General features: G+C 47.3%; 1 long non-coding RNA gene across 1 annotated transcript; it reads right to left on the bottom strand.

The window, feature by feature from the left end:
• Window positions 1-12,559: 12,559 nt before the first annotated feature.
• LOC119285935 lies at window positions 12,560-14,665 on the bottom strand. Its single transcript, XR_005140037.1, has 2 exons — window positions 13,716-14,665; window positions 12,560-12,996 (listed from the first exon to the last, which is right to left on the bottom strand). It is a non-coding gene; the product is annotated as an uncharacterized LOC119285935 (long non-coding RNA).
• Between the last annotated feature and the right edge of the window lie 2,241 nt (window positions 14,666-16,906).

Below are 16,906 nucleotides of genomic sequence, written 5' to 3'. Positions count from 1 at the left end.
CCCGAAGATGGATCTTCAACCCTAGCTTCCGCTACTACTGGTATCTCCATCCCTCCGCGCCCCTCCAGACTACTCGGATCCCCCATGCAATCGTCGGAGCCCGCTCCCAGCTGTCCCTCGTCGTCCTTCTCTCGAGAAAACGCCGTCGATCGGTGGGAATCAACGTAATTTTGGTGTACCTCGGCGGCGCCGCCGAGGGAAAGGTTGGACCCTAGGGAAACCCTAGGGGAAAGGTTATTATTACAAGCCGTGTTAATTTGCCGTTCATGAGAACTGCAAGTACACATCACTAATTCCTCCAGCCTGTTCGTCGCTGCTACCACAATCGTCTACTTATCCTCTGAACCCCGCCGCCCCGGCAACGCCACCTTTGCCTCCCGCTGTGTTGTCTTGGCCGCTGCCGCCGGGCACGAGACGGTTGGAGTGCGGATGCAGTCCGTGGAGGTGTCTTACATGCGAAATCATTGTCCTCCTACGGCGCGACCTGACCGGGAAGGACAGGCGTGCGCAGTCGTGGCCACACATGATGCCCAGCGTTGTACGATATCTCGTTCGACCAGTGCATCGGCTGGCGACGTTCATCGCGGACCGGGACCATGCAGGCATGGCACGACGGCGGACCGTCTATTGGCGAGGCAGATGGAGGGCATCTTGCTCATGGTCCATCGGATAGTATGACGGCGGTCCGGCTGTCGGCTAGGAGGAGGGAGATCCTCGGGGAAATATCTAGTACTCCCACCCCTAGGGTGCTCCCCGTGCTCCAAACTCGGTAGCACATTTTAAAATGCTCAAAAAATTCTGAAAAAAATCTAGCACATTGACACAACATCAATGTATGTTGTTAAAAAAATTCAAATCAAAATTCGAAACATTGCTCGAGATACAAAAATGACAAAATGGATATCAATGAGATAATGGGCCTAATCCAAGGCCCAACTTAAGTTGCGTACTATTTACTGTCGAATTTTTCATTTATGTTTCTGAAGCTACGTTTCGGATTTTGATATCAATTTTTTTGACAACATACTTTGATATTGTGTCAATGTGTTGGATTTGTTTTAGAATTTTTCGAACATTTAAAAATGTGCTACAGAATTTTGAAGCACCGGGAGCACCCTAGGGGTGGGAGTACCAGATATTTCGCCGGAGATCCTCAGGCTCCTCGACTTTTTGCTGATGGCGACATAATGGATGACATCGGTGAGTTCCTATGGCACCTATCATTGCCGGCACGGCCGTCTGTTGCTGCACCGCCTTCACATATCCAGGCCTCCGTCTCTGCCTATTTATGGGAGGAATTGGGAAGTCGGCCAGGGATATCGGTGTTCGAGGCAGAAATCACAGATTTGACCTGAGGCAGAAATCAAATCACAAACTGACCTGTTCAGGAAAAAATTTCACTCTGCTGACCCTTTGGTGTGGCGCCCGACATCTGGGCGCCGCACCCTACTGTGCAGCGCCTTCCCCTTAGGCGTCGCACATCCTGCCAGCGTGGCAGCCCTGGTCCAGTTGCGGCCCCACACGCACCTGTGCAGCGCCTAAGAGCTAGGCGCCACACTTTGACGTGCAGCGCCTAGCCCTTGGGCGCTGCACAGTGACTTAAGCGCGGTCGCCCAGCCCGACCAGGCAGTTCTTCATCTCTCCGCTCTCTGTACAGAGAGCAGCGGTGGCGGCGGCGCCCCCATCTAATCCCCCCACATCCCTCTCAGATCTGAAGATTTGATCCGTGGATTCGATCCCCAATCCATCCTACTAGGTAAACTCTTCCCTTCTCTTTCTTTTGCTCCGTAAATTTGTTGCCATTCTAGAGATTTGTCCGTGATTTGATGGAACCCTTGATTTGTTTGGTTTGCTCGATTTAGGATGTGTATTCATATTGGTAGTACCGTAGTGTTATTTATTAGTTCACAATATATGATTCTTGTTGTTGGAACCCTAGATTGTTTAGTTTTTTTAGATATATATGAGATGCATATTTTTGTTTAGTTTATTTGAGATGAAGATGAACTTTTATATGTTTACTGTTTGAAATTGTAAGGATGGTTTGGCTTCTGGACGATGTCTACGACGTGCAATACCGGGCCTACATGATGCGCGAGAAGGATAAGGTAATAATGAGTAATCTAAATATTTTGCAAATTTGCCTTTAGTTGAAATTTACATGCCCTAAGATTTGTCATTACTTGTTTTTTGCAGAAGCTTGAACCTCTGAAGATTCGGTATCACGGGGTCTCTGGTCCTGCCATGCCTTAGGATGAGCGGTACACACCGTACATCAAGCAGGCAGGACTACTCCCGTGGATTCTGTTGGTCAGCCGGTCCACGCCGAATCTGAACGCTCCACTGGTGTCCGCTCTTGTTGATCGGTGGAGGCCAGAGACCCACAGTTTCCATCTTCGGACCGGGGAGATGACCGTGACGCTCGAGGATGTCTCGTTGATCACCGGTCTTGCTATCGACGGGAGGCCTCTATGTATGAGCACCGATTCTGATGGGTGGCGCGAGCAGATGATTTCTCTTATCGGTATGGCTCCTACCGAGGCTGAGGATGATGTAGAGGAGGGAGAAGAGAAGAAGAAGAGGGAAAGGAAGGCAGCCGGAGCTGCTTTCACGTGGATGCAAAATAACTTTGCGACGTGCCCTCCGGATGCAACTGATGATGTGATCCAGACACATGCTCGTGTGTATATGTGGTACATTGTGTCGAGGACTTTGTTTCCTGACTCCACTGGCAAGAACGCTCCATGGATGTGGCTGAAGGCGTTGACCGTCTTCGATAGCAAATGGAGCTGGGGTTCAGCGACTCTTGCCTACTTGTACCGACGGGTAGTTGGTCTGTTTTGTGATCAACTCATTTATTCATTAGCAATGCAAGCTTGCTGTCAAGTTAACATTGTTTTTCTTTCATATGTAGCTGGATGATGCGTGTTGCAGGATCACACCTAGTGCAGGCATTAGTGGTAATCTGCTTCTACTTTCTGTATGGAGCTGGGAGCGTCTGCCTGTTGGACGCCCGAAGAGCGTCAGGTTTGATCCTTGGTATGCAGATGAACATGACAAATTACGGTGCCCCACGTGGGCTTACAAGTGGGATATCGTTTCCGAGATGACGAACGATGTCAATCTCATGTACCAAAAGTACATTGCCGAGTTGGACACGATTACGCCTGAGCAGGTAAGGAGGTCATTACTTTAGTCCTTTCTCATGCTTGCTTGAAAAATAGTTATCAAATTTGCATTGTTGCCCTGTTTCATAGGTGGAATGGCAGCCATATGGCGTGGGTGAGAGCTTGGGGTACACTGCGGACTTCCGCCTCAACCCGATGTGCTTGCGGGATAAGGATCTCTGGCTTATGCGGTGCCCACTGATATGCAACTGGGCGGTTGAGTTTCATTTGCCGCATCACGTGTATCGTCAGTTTGGTCTTTTCCAGCCTCACCCGCCGGATTGGGTGGACACGGATAAAGCACTTCATAGGTAAGAGAGCATGTGTGCGTATTGTCTAATCATCGGGACTCCTTTTGATTGTGCTAATGTTTGGTTTTATACCATGCAGGTTGGATAGGAGAAGGCAACGGAAGATAAAGGACTGGGCCAAGCATCATTCTGCGTATGTTACCCGCTTCCAGCTTTGTGTGGAGCAAGCTCATAGCACTGCACGCGCCCCGCTTTGTGAGCACAACTCACTTGCTTTTGATAACTACGTACGATGGTTTATTGGAACTACTCGAGTTGAGATATGCCCGCTGGCATATAATGAGGATATTCTTGAAGAACCCGTAAACTTTGAGGATCTAGCAAAGGGGAAGTACAACAGAGATGTTAGGCTAGGGCAAGGAGTCCCTGCTGTTCGGGTGATTAACTATGTGGTAAAGTGTTCCCCTCTTTACTTTCCTGTTGACCGTATTACACATGTTTGAATGGCTAACGCATTCATTTTTTCTCATCCGCAACGCACCGAGATCAAGAAAGCAGCTGATGAGAGCCAGTCTATTCTGGAGAAGACACCGGTTGGAACTGGCAATGATGATGGTTCACTACGAGCATTCCTCAAGGTACATATCGCATTCACTATGAGAGCCAGTCTATGTTGCGAAGTTTGATATCTTACACACTTGTTCGTGTTACAGCGTCAGGCCAAGAAGTTAAGGCGGTTATCGAACCTTCTCGGTTGCCGTGATCCTGAATATGATGAACCATCTGCCTCTAGGTCTGGTACACCATCAGACCCCGCACCTCACCATGAGGGGGACAATGTGAGTTCCTCATATGCTTATATGGATGATGAGGGTGGGATCACCCAAGAGGTATGACTAATCCTTTAGATGTGATTCTCACTTGATTACGACATTGGCCTTCACCATATTGTTTCGTTGTGTGATAGGGCGATGAGCTTGATGATGACATGACTTTGGCGGACGCTCAAGCTCGGTCCGCATATGTGTTCAAGCCTAGGCAGCCCAGACGCCGGTACACGCCCAACGACTATGACAACAGAGGCAACCCAAAGGTGGTCGTAGGGACCTCGCGGATGGCTAGCTTGGATGATGAGGCGGAGGAGGAGGCGGAGGCGGAGGCGGAGGCGGAGGAGGAAGTGCACGAAGAGGATCCTCGTGCTCCTAAGAAGAAGAAGCTTGCCTGCAGGCGTGCCACCAGGAACACGCGCGGAAGGCATTAGTGCTTGTTCATGTTAATTGTAGCCGTTTAATTAGGTTGACGAACTTGTGAGGTTATGTTATATGTTGGTGAACTCTTACTAGTGTGGTATTTGTGTTTGCGAACCTGAAGTAATGTTGAATTGTCTTAAATGATATGATGTTCAAGTTATTAGTTTCTGCAGTTTACAGTATTTTTATTATGTTATATGTTGGTGAACTCTTACTAGTGCAGTTTACAGTATTTTTATTATGTGAGTGCTGCTGCAGGAGGCCAAAATGGCATCTGTTTCTGCAGTTTTGCTTATAGCAGCAGTGCAGCGCCCAACATATAGGCGCTGCACTGTACTGTGTGGCACCCAACAATTGGGCGCTGCACTGTATAGTGCAGCGCCCTGTCCTTAGGCGCTGCACTACTTCCAACATCTCACATCCAGAGAGCCACAGTTGGCTTGCATCACATCCATAATACTTACAATGACTGCAGCATCACAACAATTTGAACAAACATAAATTTTAAGCCGACGAGTTCATAACTTAAGACAATTCAAACATTACTACGACATGGTTCACGACACATTCATTACAAATGACAAATGGCAGCTTGCCCTAGAAGATAGTTCACCAACATCTCACATGCCCTCACAACTTCATGACACATTCATTAGAAAATAGTTGACGACGAGTGCACCGAAGCGAAGTCCCTACTGAGTAGAGCGAGGCCATTTCCCCTTCTTGTCACGTGCCGAGTCCTCCTCTTGCGCCTCGCGAGCCTTTGCAAGCTTTCTTGCCCTCTCCTCCTCACGAGCAAGTTTCGCTTGGCGTGCCCTCTCCTCCTCTCGTTTCTTCCGCTCCATCCTCTCCTTCTGACGACGCTCTTCCTCCAAGCCTCTTCGAAACGATTCTTCGAACCGTCGTTGCCGCCTAAGACAATCTGCGTATTGGTCCTTTTTCACATCTTCTGGCACTTCTAGATCTATCCACGTGAAGTACTTGCATAGAGGAGGCGGTGACTGCATAAAAATTTGTTGTTAGTGTTGACACACATTTGAGAGTAACATTATACTTCTCGAGCTTACCGGTGGTTGGTCATAGGCGTTAGTTGGAAGTGCACGATCATAAGCATAGTTCGGGCATACAAAATATATCCGCCCTTCCGTCCATGCTTTCTTTCGGTCGGTGGACACCTTCACCTTGCAAACATCTCCACACCAACAAGGCGGGATGTTGACATCTTTCTCCTTCACCTTGTCCAAAGATGCGTCCTCCCACTTGTTCGGCATGTCTTCTTGGTTAGCACACGGTGGCCTCGTCATGGAACCGGATGAAGCCATGCCTACAAAACCGAGAATTATTGGTCAACCCTAACCCCCACTTAACAATAACCACAACCCTAACACCAACATAACCCTAACCCTAGCATACTATGAAAACCTAACCATACCAAATTAGCAAAGAAACACAAATTTCCAAATCCTATCAAAAACTAGGGTTTCCCCCAAACTAGCAAGATTTGAGCAAATGTGACAATTCCTATGGATGAAAACGAGGGGATCGGAGGAGATTACCTTAAGGGAGGGGTTGGCTTCGAAATCCACGGTCAAATACTCCGGATCTGAGAAGGATTTGAGAGGGGGAGAGAGGAGGGCAGAGGGGAGGCACTGAGCTTCGGGTTTGTGTGGAGGGTGGGGTGTGTGGGGTGGGGATGGGTGGGAGGGAGTTGGTGCAGCCTAATAAATGTCCAGGGGTGCAGCGCCTAAGGGAAAGGCGCCACACTACACAGTGCAGCGCCTCTCCCTTAGGCGCTGCACACCTGGACATTCCAGTCCAGAGAGCACCAGGAGCGTTCCAGTTGGTTTTGCACCCCAAAAATTGCTAAGTTAGTACGCAACGCCCAAGGGAAGGACGCCACACTATACAGTGCAGCACCCATGGTTTAGGCGCTGCACTGTATAGTGTGGCGCCTTTCCCTTGGGCGCTGCACACTGACTTAGCAATTTTTGGGGTCCAAAACCAACTGGAACGCTCCTGGTGCTCTCTGGAATGATTCTGTTGCTCTCTGGACTGCCATGTCCAGGTGTGCAGCGCCGAAGACCGAGGCACTGCACTGTGTAGTGTGGCGCCTTGACCTTAGGCGCTGCACTGTATAGTGTGGCGCCTTTCGCTTGGGCGCTGCACACTGACTTAGCAATTTTTAGGGTGCAAAACCAACTGAAACGCTCCTGGTGCTCTCTAGAATGATTATGTTGCTCTCTGGACTGCCATGTCCAGGTGTGCAGCGCCGAAGACCGAAGCGCTGCACTGTGTTGTGTGGCGCCTTGGCCTTAGGCGCTGCACTAACTGCTATTTTCAAATAACTGTTGTTTTTTTTTGTTTTTTGATTCATAAAGATGCCACATAATCATATCCAAATTAAATGCAGGCGTCCAAAACACAGAAATAGTAGTCTAAATCACATAGTCATACACACATAGCACATATACTTGTCCAAATCACATAGTCATACACACATAGCACATATACTTGTCCAAATCACATAGTCATACACACATAGGGATCTCACATAGTCATACACAGAAATATTAGTCCCCTCACATAGTCATACACACATAGCACATATACTTGTCCAAATCACGGTCCATGTAGTTTCTTATTCTTCTCCCTCCTCCCACCACCAAGGGATCTCACCTTCCCCCTCCGTGTCCTCCACCCCCTTCATTGTTTCCATACCTATGAAAATGGCAATATAATAGTTAGTCACACAATACAAAATGACAACACAAGCATTGAGCCAAAAGAACAAGATCATAGTAAGTCACATACGACAATGGTCCATTGAGCCAAGAGAACATTCCTCCACTACGGCCGCCGCCAAGGCCAAGATCACCACTGCCTCCACCATCACCACTGCCTCCACCATCACCACGGCCTACACCACCACCGCGGCCTCTACCGCCACCACCACGGCCTATACCACCACCACCACCACGGACTCTACCAGCAGCACGGCCAAGACCACCACCATGACCTCTACCACCACCACGGCCAAGACCTTCACCACGACCAACACCATCACCACGACCTCTACCACCAGCACGACCAAGACCATCACCACGGCCAAGACCTTCACCACGACCAAGACCATCACCACAACCTCTACCACCACCACGGCCAAGACCATCACCAAGGCCAAGACCTTCACCACGCCCAAGACCATCACCACGGCCAAGACCTTCACCATGACCAAGACCATCACCACGACCTCTACCACCACCACGGCCAAGACCATCACCACGGCCAAGACCTTCACCACGGCCAAGACCACCACCACGGCCTCTTCTAAGACCAAGATGACTCCCTCTTTGTTGCCTAGTTCCTCGTTGGCTTGTTTGATTTGGTTGGCTACCCCTTGGTTCACTTGGTTGGCTATCATTTGTTTGGCTTGTGCTTGCACCATTTTTCTTTGATCTCTTTCTTGGTTTGGGACAAGTTCTTGTGTTGTGTCCCCCATTACTGCAGCCCCCACAACGGGATTGCTCACGAGGCTCTTGGAATTGGCCGGTGCCGTATTCTCCACCACCACCACGGCCCCATCCGTCCATGTCACCTCTAAGACGCTTTGTCTTACGTCTTCCCCGTCTAACGATCTTCAATTCCGGGTCCGGCCATAGTTGAACTCCATGATACTCCGGCCATTGTGATTGGTCCAAGTATGGCTGGAACCGTGGAGTCCATGTATTCTTTACCGTCATGATTGAGAACTCGGACTCCCTCACGGTAAGAGGGTGATTGACGTCCACATTCCTAACCCGGGATGCATTTAACAAGTGCGAGCATGGGAGATGAAGCAAAGACGGCCTCATGCAGCTGCAATCACACCGTGTTAGGGAGACCTTAAAAGCCCGGCCTCCGTGTTGGCGGCCATCGTTTGTGGTTCCTCCGGGCTCTTTCACCTCATACTTCCACTCGTTGTCGTCATATAGTACAGCTTCTTCGGAGTCTGCCTTTCGTGATTGAAATTCCAACCATTCTTCGACCTTTGGTGGGAAATTGTACTTGTGCTTATCCTTGTTCTCACCAGCAATCTGCTTATCAGTCTCCATTGAGTGCTTTAAAAAGTATTCATTCAACTTGTCAAATGTGTATTGAACTATTGCCGTCACGGGTAATGCACGTACACCCTTGAGAACCTTATTGAAGCATTCTGCCATATTGCTTGTCATTTGACCGTACCTCCGGCCATCTTCATCGAAAGCACGTGCCCACATATTCCTTTCGGCAATGTTCTTATTCAGAAACTCCTGACCGCCGCGGTCAAGTTTCTTGTGTCTGAGCAATGCATTGAACAATGTGGAAAACCACTTGTTGGTGAAAGCGAGACAACAATCCTGAAGATCATCGGCCAACTCCTTGATACCACATGCCCTATAGAAGTTTGCACAAAAGTGCCTCATGCACCATCGATGATGCAACTTTGTATGTCCGGGAATGTCAACCACCACCGCATTTAGAATTCCAGGATGGCGATCCGATATGACACAAATTTCCCTTTCAGCAGGTAATACCCTTGTTCTCAGTTGATGCAAGAACCACTCCCAGTTATCATTGTTCTCCACCTCAACCAAAGCGAAAGCCAAAGGCAACACCCGATTATTGGCATCACTTGCTATTGCAACCAATAAAGTGCCCTTGTATTGTCCGGTCAAGAACGTGCCATCAATGGCGATGACGGCCGACAATGCTCAAAAGCCCTCACGCATTGCTCAAAGGCCCAAAATGCACGGCCAAATACTCGGACGGTCCTCCCGTTATGAATCAATGTTTGGTGCCCATGAGGCTCAACCACGTGAACCATGCCTGGGTTTGTGGCGGCCATAGCTAACAACAACCTAGGGAGTCGGTTGTATGCTTCCTCCCAATTGCCATACAACATCTTGAATGCGGCTTGCTTCGCCTTCCATGCCTTGTCGTACTTCACCTTGTAATGAAAGATGGCTTTCACAAGGTCAATGACACTCTTGATGCTCATTGTTGGAAGTGTGGATATTTGGTTGGACAGCCTGTAAGCAATGAACTCGGACGTGAGTTGTCTGTGTTGTTGGTACACAAGCTTGCCATCCGCATTCTTGTGCCGGCACATGTGAGTTGGTAGACAACTCACTATGCGCCAAGTGGGACCTCCTTTCCATGGCCTTGCACGCACAATCCATGGACATGTTGGCACTTCACATTTGACCGTGTAACGCACATTCACGTCCGAGTTGGCCACTTTATGTGGACGATAATGTGGAACCGAGTAGTTGTCGAGCCACATCTTCAATTCCAAGAAGGATTGAAACTCACAACCGGGATATATCCCGTTCTTGCCGTCTTCCAAATCATAGTGAGAACTTGGCCTAGCTCCAAGAGATATGCATTTTCCACCATCCATAACGGCTTCATCCGCGAGACTAAGATCCTTGAACAATGGTGTCTTGTGATCCCGCCCGAATACCTTCTTGAATGCTTCGGCCTCCTTCAGTGTGAACCCCTCCTCATCAACTTCTTCATCAGGACCATCGTCATCCGAGTCCGATGCATATGCACGGGAAAAAGGGATGGATTGGTCCATTGTCTCTTGCACATGATATTGGTCGAGATCACCCACATTGTTGTCATGGAGGTCAACTTCGTTGTCATCCTCCTCGTACTCATCATTCTCCTTCAAAACCTTCATTTTGGTTGTTTGGAGTCGGGCTCAATGTTGGCCAATCTTCTTGCGTGAATTGAGGTTCACTCATTTGATCTTGGTTCATGGGTGGGGGAGTGCTAGCAACCAACGGGGAGGGGTTCCGGTTCAAGTCTAAATTCAAGGTAGACTCAACCTTCTTGGAGGCAAATAACTCAAGAGCCTTGTCTAGAGATTCCGCAACCGTCTCCTTGTATGCAACCCAACGTTGCTCGGAGTTCACACGCATTGTCTTCCAACGGATGTGCATTCCTAAACCAACATTATGCCTTCCCTCGAACTCAACAACGTCACTTGGGTCCATCCAATTCAAATCTTTCCTCACTTGTTTCAAAAGCTCTGCATAGCTAGGACTACTCTCAAACACCATGTCAAGCTCATCCGGGTCCGTCTCAACATTGCCTTTCAAAAAGGCCTCTTTATCCACATGATGAACATAAACACATGTTCTCCCCATCCCTACAATAATCAAAAACACACATATATCAAGTAAATACTTAAGAAAAATATTTGCACACATATGCCCTAACATATATATGAATTAATAACCCTAACCCCCACATAACAATAACCACAACCCTAACACCAACATAACCCTAACACCAACATCAAACACACATAACCCTAACCCTAGCAGACTATGGAAGCCTAAACAACCCAAATTAGCAAAGAAATATAACATCATTCAACACAAATTTCCAAATCCTATCAAAATCTAGGGTTTCCCCAAACTAGCAAGATTTGAGCAAATGTGACAATTCCTATGGATGAAAACGAGGGGATCGGAGGAGATTACCTTAAGGGAGGGGTTGACTTCGAAATCCACGGTGTGTGGCGGATTTGCAAGATTTGAGAAGGATTTGAGAGGGGGGAGAGGGGAAGAGAGGAGGGCCGCAAGTCTAAGGGTTTGGGTCGGGTGGGGGTGTGTGGGGTGGGGGTGGGAGGGGAGAGAGGGTGGGGCCAGCCCAAGTTGAACACAGACTGTGCAGCGCCCAAGAGCTAGGCGCTGCATATTACAGGTGTGTGGCGCCTAGATCTTAGGCGTTGCACAGGTGCGTGTGGGGCCGCAACTGGACCAGGGCTGCCACGCTGGCAGGATGTGCGACACCTAAGGGAAGGGCGCTGCACAGTAGGGTGCAGCGCCTGGCTATCGGGCGCCACACCAAAGGGTCAGCAGAGTGAAATTTTTTCGTGACCAGGTCAGTTTGTGATTTGATTTCTGCCTGAGGTCAGATATGTGATTTCTGCCGGTGTTCGACTCCAACTGTCCTCGTCCTCTAGAGTGACGAAGAAAAAATAGTACGTACTCCCTCTGTCCGGGAAAAGTTGTCCGCGTGACATTTTTTGCAAAAAAACCCTTGAAGAAACTCCGACTGAACCCGCAGTCCATCATCCCCTTTGACAGCTCCGCTCGTGCAGCTCCACCGCTCCCCCGCGACACCGGTGACGCCGCGCAGCTCCACCACGCCGCGCCGCCGCGACCCGCAGCTCCACCACGCCGCGCCGCCGCGACCCCCAGCTCCACCACACAGCTCCGCCGTGACCCGCACCTCCACCGCTCCCTCCATCCCTGCCCGTCGATTTGTTCCCTAAAATACTCACATTTCCCTATCCCTGCCCGCGACGAGGCCGAATGTGTACCACTCCAGCATCCTCGGCGCGGCGTCCAGCCAGAGGAAGAGGCAGTCGTGGGCGGCGCGGAAGACGCCGTCGGCCTCCACCAGCGCCTCGATGTAGATGTTAGAGCCGCCGGCAAAATTTCAAATTGGGGAGAGCAAAATCTCACCTTTCCTTTTCCGGCGGATATGAAGGCGGATCTCTCCTTTTCATAGGGTACGTGCAGAGCACACACCCCTACAGGCTCTCTTCTATGAAATCTTGTCTAGCTAAATTTAATGGTCTCGCTGCTCCCTGCTCAATTTTGGTGCCTGTGGTGTCTGGAGTCTGAATTGGAAATCAGAACCAGTTCCATAATTTTCAGTTTGTAAAATTTCACTGAGTTTTACTGCATGAGACAGCCTCTATAATTTTCAGCTCCATAATTTTCAGTTTGTAGAGCTGGAGGTCAGATTCAGCTCCATAATTTAATTGAATTTTATTGAGAGAAGTCATATACTCCCTCTCTCAGTTCTTCTGTTGCATGGCCATTCCTTAAAGAAACATGACACATCGAAATTCATAGGAACATCCTCAAGCCCTTGTTCTTATTCTTATTCTGTAATCTAAATTACTCGTCGAGACCATCGAGCAAGAGAGCAAGAGAGTTAGTCTGTATTGCTGTTTTCATTTGCTGAATAGAGCTTAAACTCTGCACTTTCATGGACTAAAGTTCATTTTGGTTGATGCTCTCTGCGTTGCTGTATTTAGTAGGGCACCGGCAAGCTGCTGCTATTTCTGTTGATCTGCTGCTATTATTTCAACTGATATGTTGTCCCTCTTGTCTCCAGAATTGCCTACTGTTGCTATTGATGTGTTGCTGCTGCTTCTTCAATTCGTGGCGCTGCTGCTTCTTCAATTCATGGCGCTGCTGCTTCAATTGCCAACTCTTCTTGCCATACTACTGGTGCTTCAAATCAACAGAGGAGGCGATGACAACATTTAGTCCTGATTTTCTGCTAGGAACAAGTGAGCCATTTATTTTTGACTAATACAGTATCCATTTTATTTCTTCAGAAGCTAGCTCATTCTCAAAAATAAAGGAACATAGGCAAAGCAATAGACAGTAGCTAGCATATGATTTGGTTACAGTAAGGATCTTCTGAACATTTGGTTAGCTCTGTCTATATCTCTGAACATATGAGCAATGTGCATTTTTAGTACCAGCAATGCACATTGATGATTCCAGAAAATAAGTTTATAACCACTCTAGATTTACAAGTGTTTACTGAAGAATATTCTGTTTATGAAGTAGACCAGCAATATTCATTTTTTTTCTGTTTATGAAGAAGAAGAAGAATAAACCTAGCTAATTCAAATATTCCAATTTTAGGGACATGTTTTTAATTCAATTGGACAAGCATGGAATACTTTGAATTTTGACCCTGACAATGAATTTCGATTGTAATCCAATTAAACTCTCTGTATCAATTAAATTCTTTGTATAACCTGTTAATTTTGATTGCAATCAAGCTTTCGCAGGAACAAATGAACAATTTACTCTAATGTGATCAAGATTTCACAGGAACAGAGGCGGAGTACCAGAGGCGTCGGGGTCGGGGGCGGGTAAAAAAAGAAGGCTCATTCTAGTTTCTACAACAGATTATGCTAGTGAATTCAAACTATGCTTTGTTTGATTCAGATTATGCTAGTGAATTCAGTTACTTCACCTCACCTTCACTTCACCAAATTTCTGACACAGGACACTGAATGGAGTATGATTGACAGACACAAAACACTGTAAATTTCAGATAACATCAGCAGTAGATCAGCATTGCAATTGAGAATTTTAATACTCCAATTAACACTGCAATTGACGCTGATGGAGTACTTCTTTGACAAAATGAAATTGATACTGCAATTGGCACTGTACCTGCAGCCAACAGCAGCAGCAGAGGCAATCAGCAGTCGAGGTGCTCGAGGGCAGAGGCAATCAGCAGAAGCAATCAGCAGTCGAGGGCAGAAGCAATCACCAGAGGCAATCAGCAGAAGCAATCAGCAGAAGCAATCAGCTGTGGCATCAGCAGGTTTGCGTGGTCCTCTCTCCGCCGGGGAAGATCCGCCTTGCCCTGCCTACCGAATTCTTCAAGAGGGGAGCGGCGACCGGGGTCGGCAGCGGCGGCTGGGGTTGCCGCGGGGGTGAGGAACCGGCGAGCAGGGCCAGGGACGCGAGCAGGGCCACGAGGAGGAGGCGCCCGTCGAGGTGGTCGCCTTGGAGGAGCAGCCTCAGCTGGGCGGCGGGGCAGCTCGCCTCCGTGCGGACGGCCCACGTTCGCAGCGGCGGGGCAGCTCGCCTCCGTGCGGACGGCCCACGTTCGTAGCGGCTGAGCAACCGCAGGTGGGCTACGGCGCAGGTGGGCGTCGGCGCAGGTGGTCGCCCGCTCTTTCTACGGCGGCTGCTGGCGGTGGCTACGACGGCCGCTTGGTCGAAGGAGGAAGAAGCAGAGGTGAGGGGGGGATTAGCACTAGATTTAAAACCGAAAGCTTTTTTTTGTAAAATTTGAAATGAACTAAGCTCTGAACAACTTTTCCCGAACGGAGGGAGTATTGGGTAACACGGTAGCAGGAGAGCGACGTACGAAAAGACCGAGCCAGATAAAGTCAGGTCGTGGTTATCTCCAATTCATCGTTGGTCTAGCTTCAACTGGACGTGGCCTCGTGGGCCAGGCTTAGTTAGAAAAGAGAATCGAATTTGGCATATAACTTGGCTGGATGAGTTGCCCGACTGCGTGAACAATCGTGAGGTGGGCAGAAAAATAGTACCACAAAAAAAATATAATGATTTTTTCACAAGCGTTTTAGTACCACCTCATTTATATTACATTTTATCTATACAAATCGTAAAAGCGGATTATGACATGAAAAGAAAGCGTATTATGACGGTGAACCAACGGAGTCAATTCGTGTTTTATTATTAGGGAAAAATATATATATATATATACTAGCACAAATGCCCGTGCGTTGCAACGGGTGGAAAAACAACACACGCTCTTAACCCAATATCCATCACTCAAAACCACAATAGGTCCACATCTTTTATTTTAACGGAGCATTACATTTGTATTGCCGCTTACCCTTCTCACCCTTGTCGGCGGTAGCCTCAGTTTTCACACAAATTAAAGTGTGTTTGCATGTGGTTAATCCTAAGGCATCTCTATCTCCCACTCTCCCCCCTCTCTCGCTCTCGCAACGAGAAATCTGTTATTTTTCCTTTGCGAGGTTTTCCAGAGGTGTGCATGCGTGGTTATCGATGTTTTTGTTCGTCTTTATATGATTTTAGTTGGTGTTTATTTGTAATCCGGATCGCCACGGCACGAAAAAGAATGAATCATGCTCTCTCGCGATGAGAAATCTGTTTGTTTTTCCCTTGCGAGGTTTTTCAGAGGTGTGTATGTGTGGTTATCGATGTTTTCTTTCGTCTCTATATGGTTTTAGTGGGTGTTTATTTGCAATCCGTACCGCCGCCACTACAATGAAAAATGGACCATGTGCTACATATTATAAGTTTGCTTCCAAAATAATATTTAGAAAATATTTAGCAGGTAAAAATAGCATCATATTCAAACTGTACACATTTCTAATCAAATTTCATATATAAAAAATTAAAATCAGAGTAAAGGTTTAAAAGATATGATAATATAGAAAATCATTTGTTTCACTTAAATATAATACGCATGTGAATTACCTAAAAAGTCAAGGGGTTTCAGGAAAAATGCAAAATAACGGTTCCAATATGAGTTGAATGTGTATTATGGGTTAATTCATAGAAAGCATAGGTTTTTTTTTTTTGCAAAGTTGTGTGACCGACCGCCAGAAGCACTCCTTAGCTTATTATTAGGTATAGTAAATATGCCCGTGCTTCTCAACGGGTGAAAAATTATTATCTGTGCATGGCCGCATCCTCCTACTAAATGGACATGTCGTCCAAGACTCAGAAATCAGGCTAAGGAGATGTGGTAGAGATAAAAAAGGCTTTGAAATTATATGCCAAAAATGACATAAGGTGTTAGAAAAGGCAATTGAGACTTGAAGCGCTGCGATGGTATCATGACCTAATTTCATAAAAGCATCTATAGTATTCCTTTTTGGTCCTATAAAAACAGCCTTCATACACTGCAAGGATCAAAGTTATTGTCTTCAAGCTTGATGTCCCTCTAGCCTTATAGTACGTCTTCAACAAATGAACAAATTTTAATTAATTGGTCTCACTTATGGGCAAGCGTTGTACCTGGTGATCTTTATTAATGGACCGATTAGAAGCAAGCCGATTCAAGACAGTTGAACAACAAAATATGATGAATCAAAAAAATCAAATCACCGCTTTGAAGTTAATTAAATGAAAAAAATAAGAACAAACCAATACGAAAGAATAAACCTTTTTTTGGACACCGTCTCACGTAAACCTACTCATCAAGAGCTACCAACATGTGCTAACCTTGATGCGAGCTGATATGCTTGATTGATTTTTCGAATGACAATCAGATTTTTTTTTTCTATTCGGGCATGTGTTGGTTTTTAGATGTTCGTGGAGGTTTAATTAAGAGCAAATCTGAGGAGCCAACACCAGCATGCAGAGCCCGGATACCATAATCACATTTAATTAGGAGTCAAGGTGCAGGCCCAACGGCCCATGCCAGGGAGCACGAAAAAAAGAGATAAACTACAGCCCAACACCGATGAAAGAACCAATTCTCGGATAAATTGAATGAGCTATCAATAGAAAAAAACAGGAACTTGGCCGAGTTGGTATGTGCAACAAGCCCTCACGTTGGTGGCCTCGGATCGAATCCTAGTGCCCCTGTTTATCTTTATTTTTTCTATATCTTTAATTAAGACACGCCCACAGGCTTCCCTGAATTAGTACCA

The sequence above is a fragment of the Triticum dicoccoides genome, chromosome 4A, assembly GCF_002162155.2.
Source record: "Triticum dicoccoides isolate Atlit2015 ecotype Zavitan chromosome 4A, WEW_v2.0, whole genome shotgun sequence".
NCBI classification, from domain to species: domain Eukaryota; kingdom Viridiplantae; phylum Streptophyta; class Magnoliopsida; order Poales; family Poaceae; genus Triticum; species Triticum dicoccoides.
This window is presented reverse-complemented; position numbering and strand designations above follow the sequence as displayed.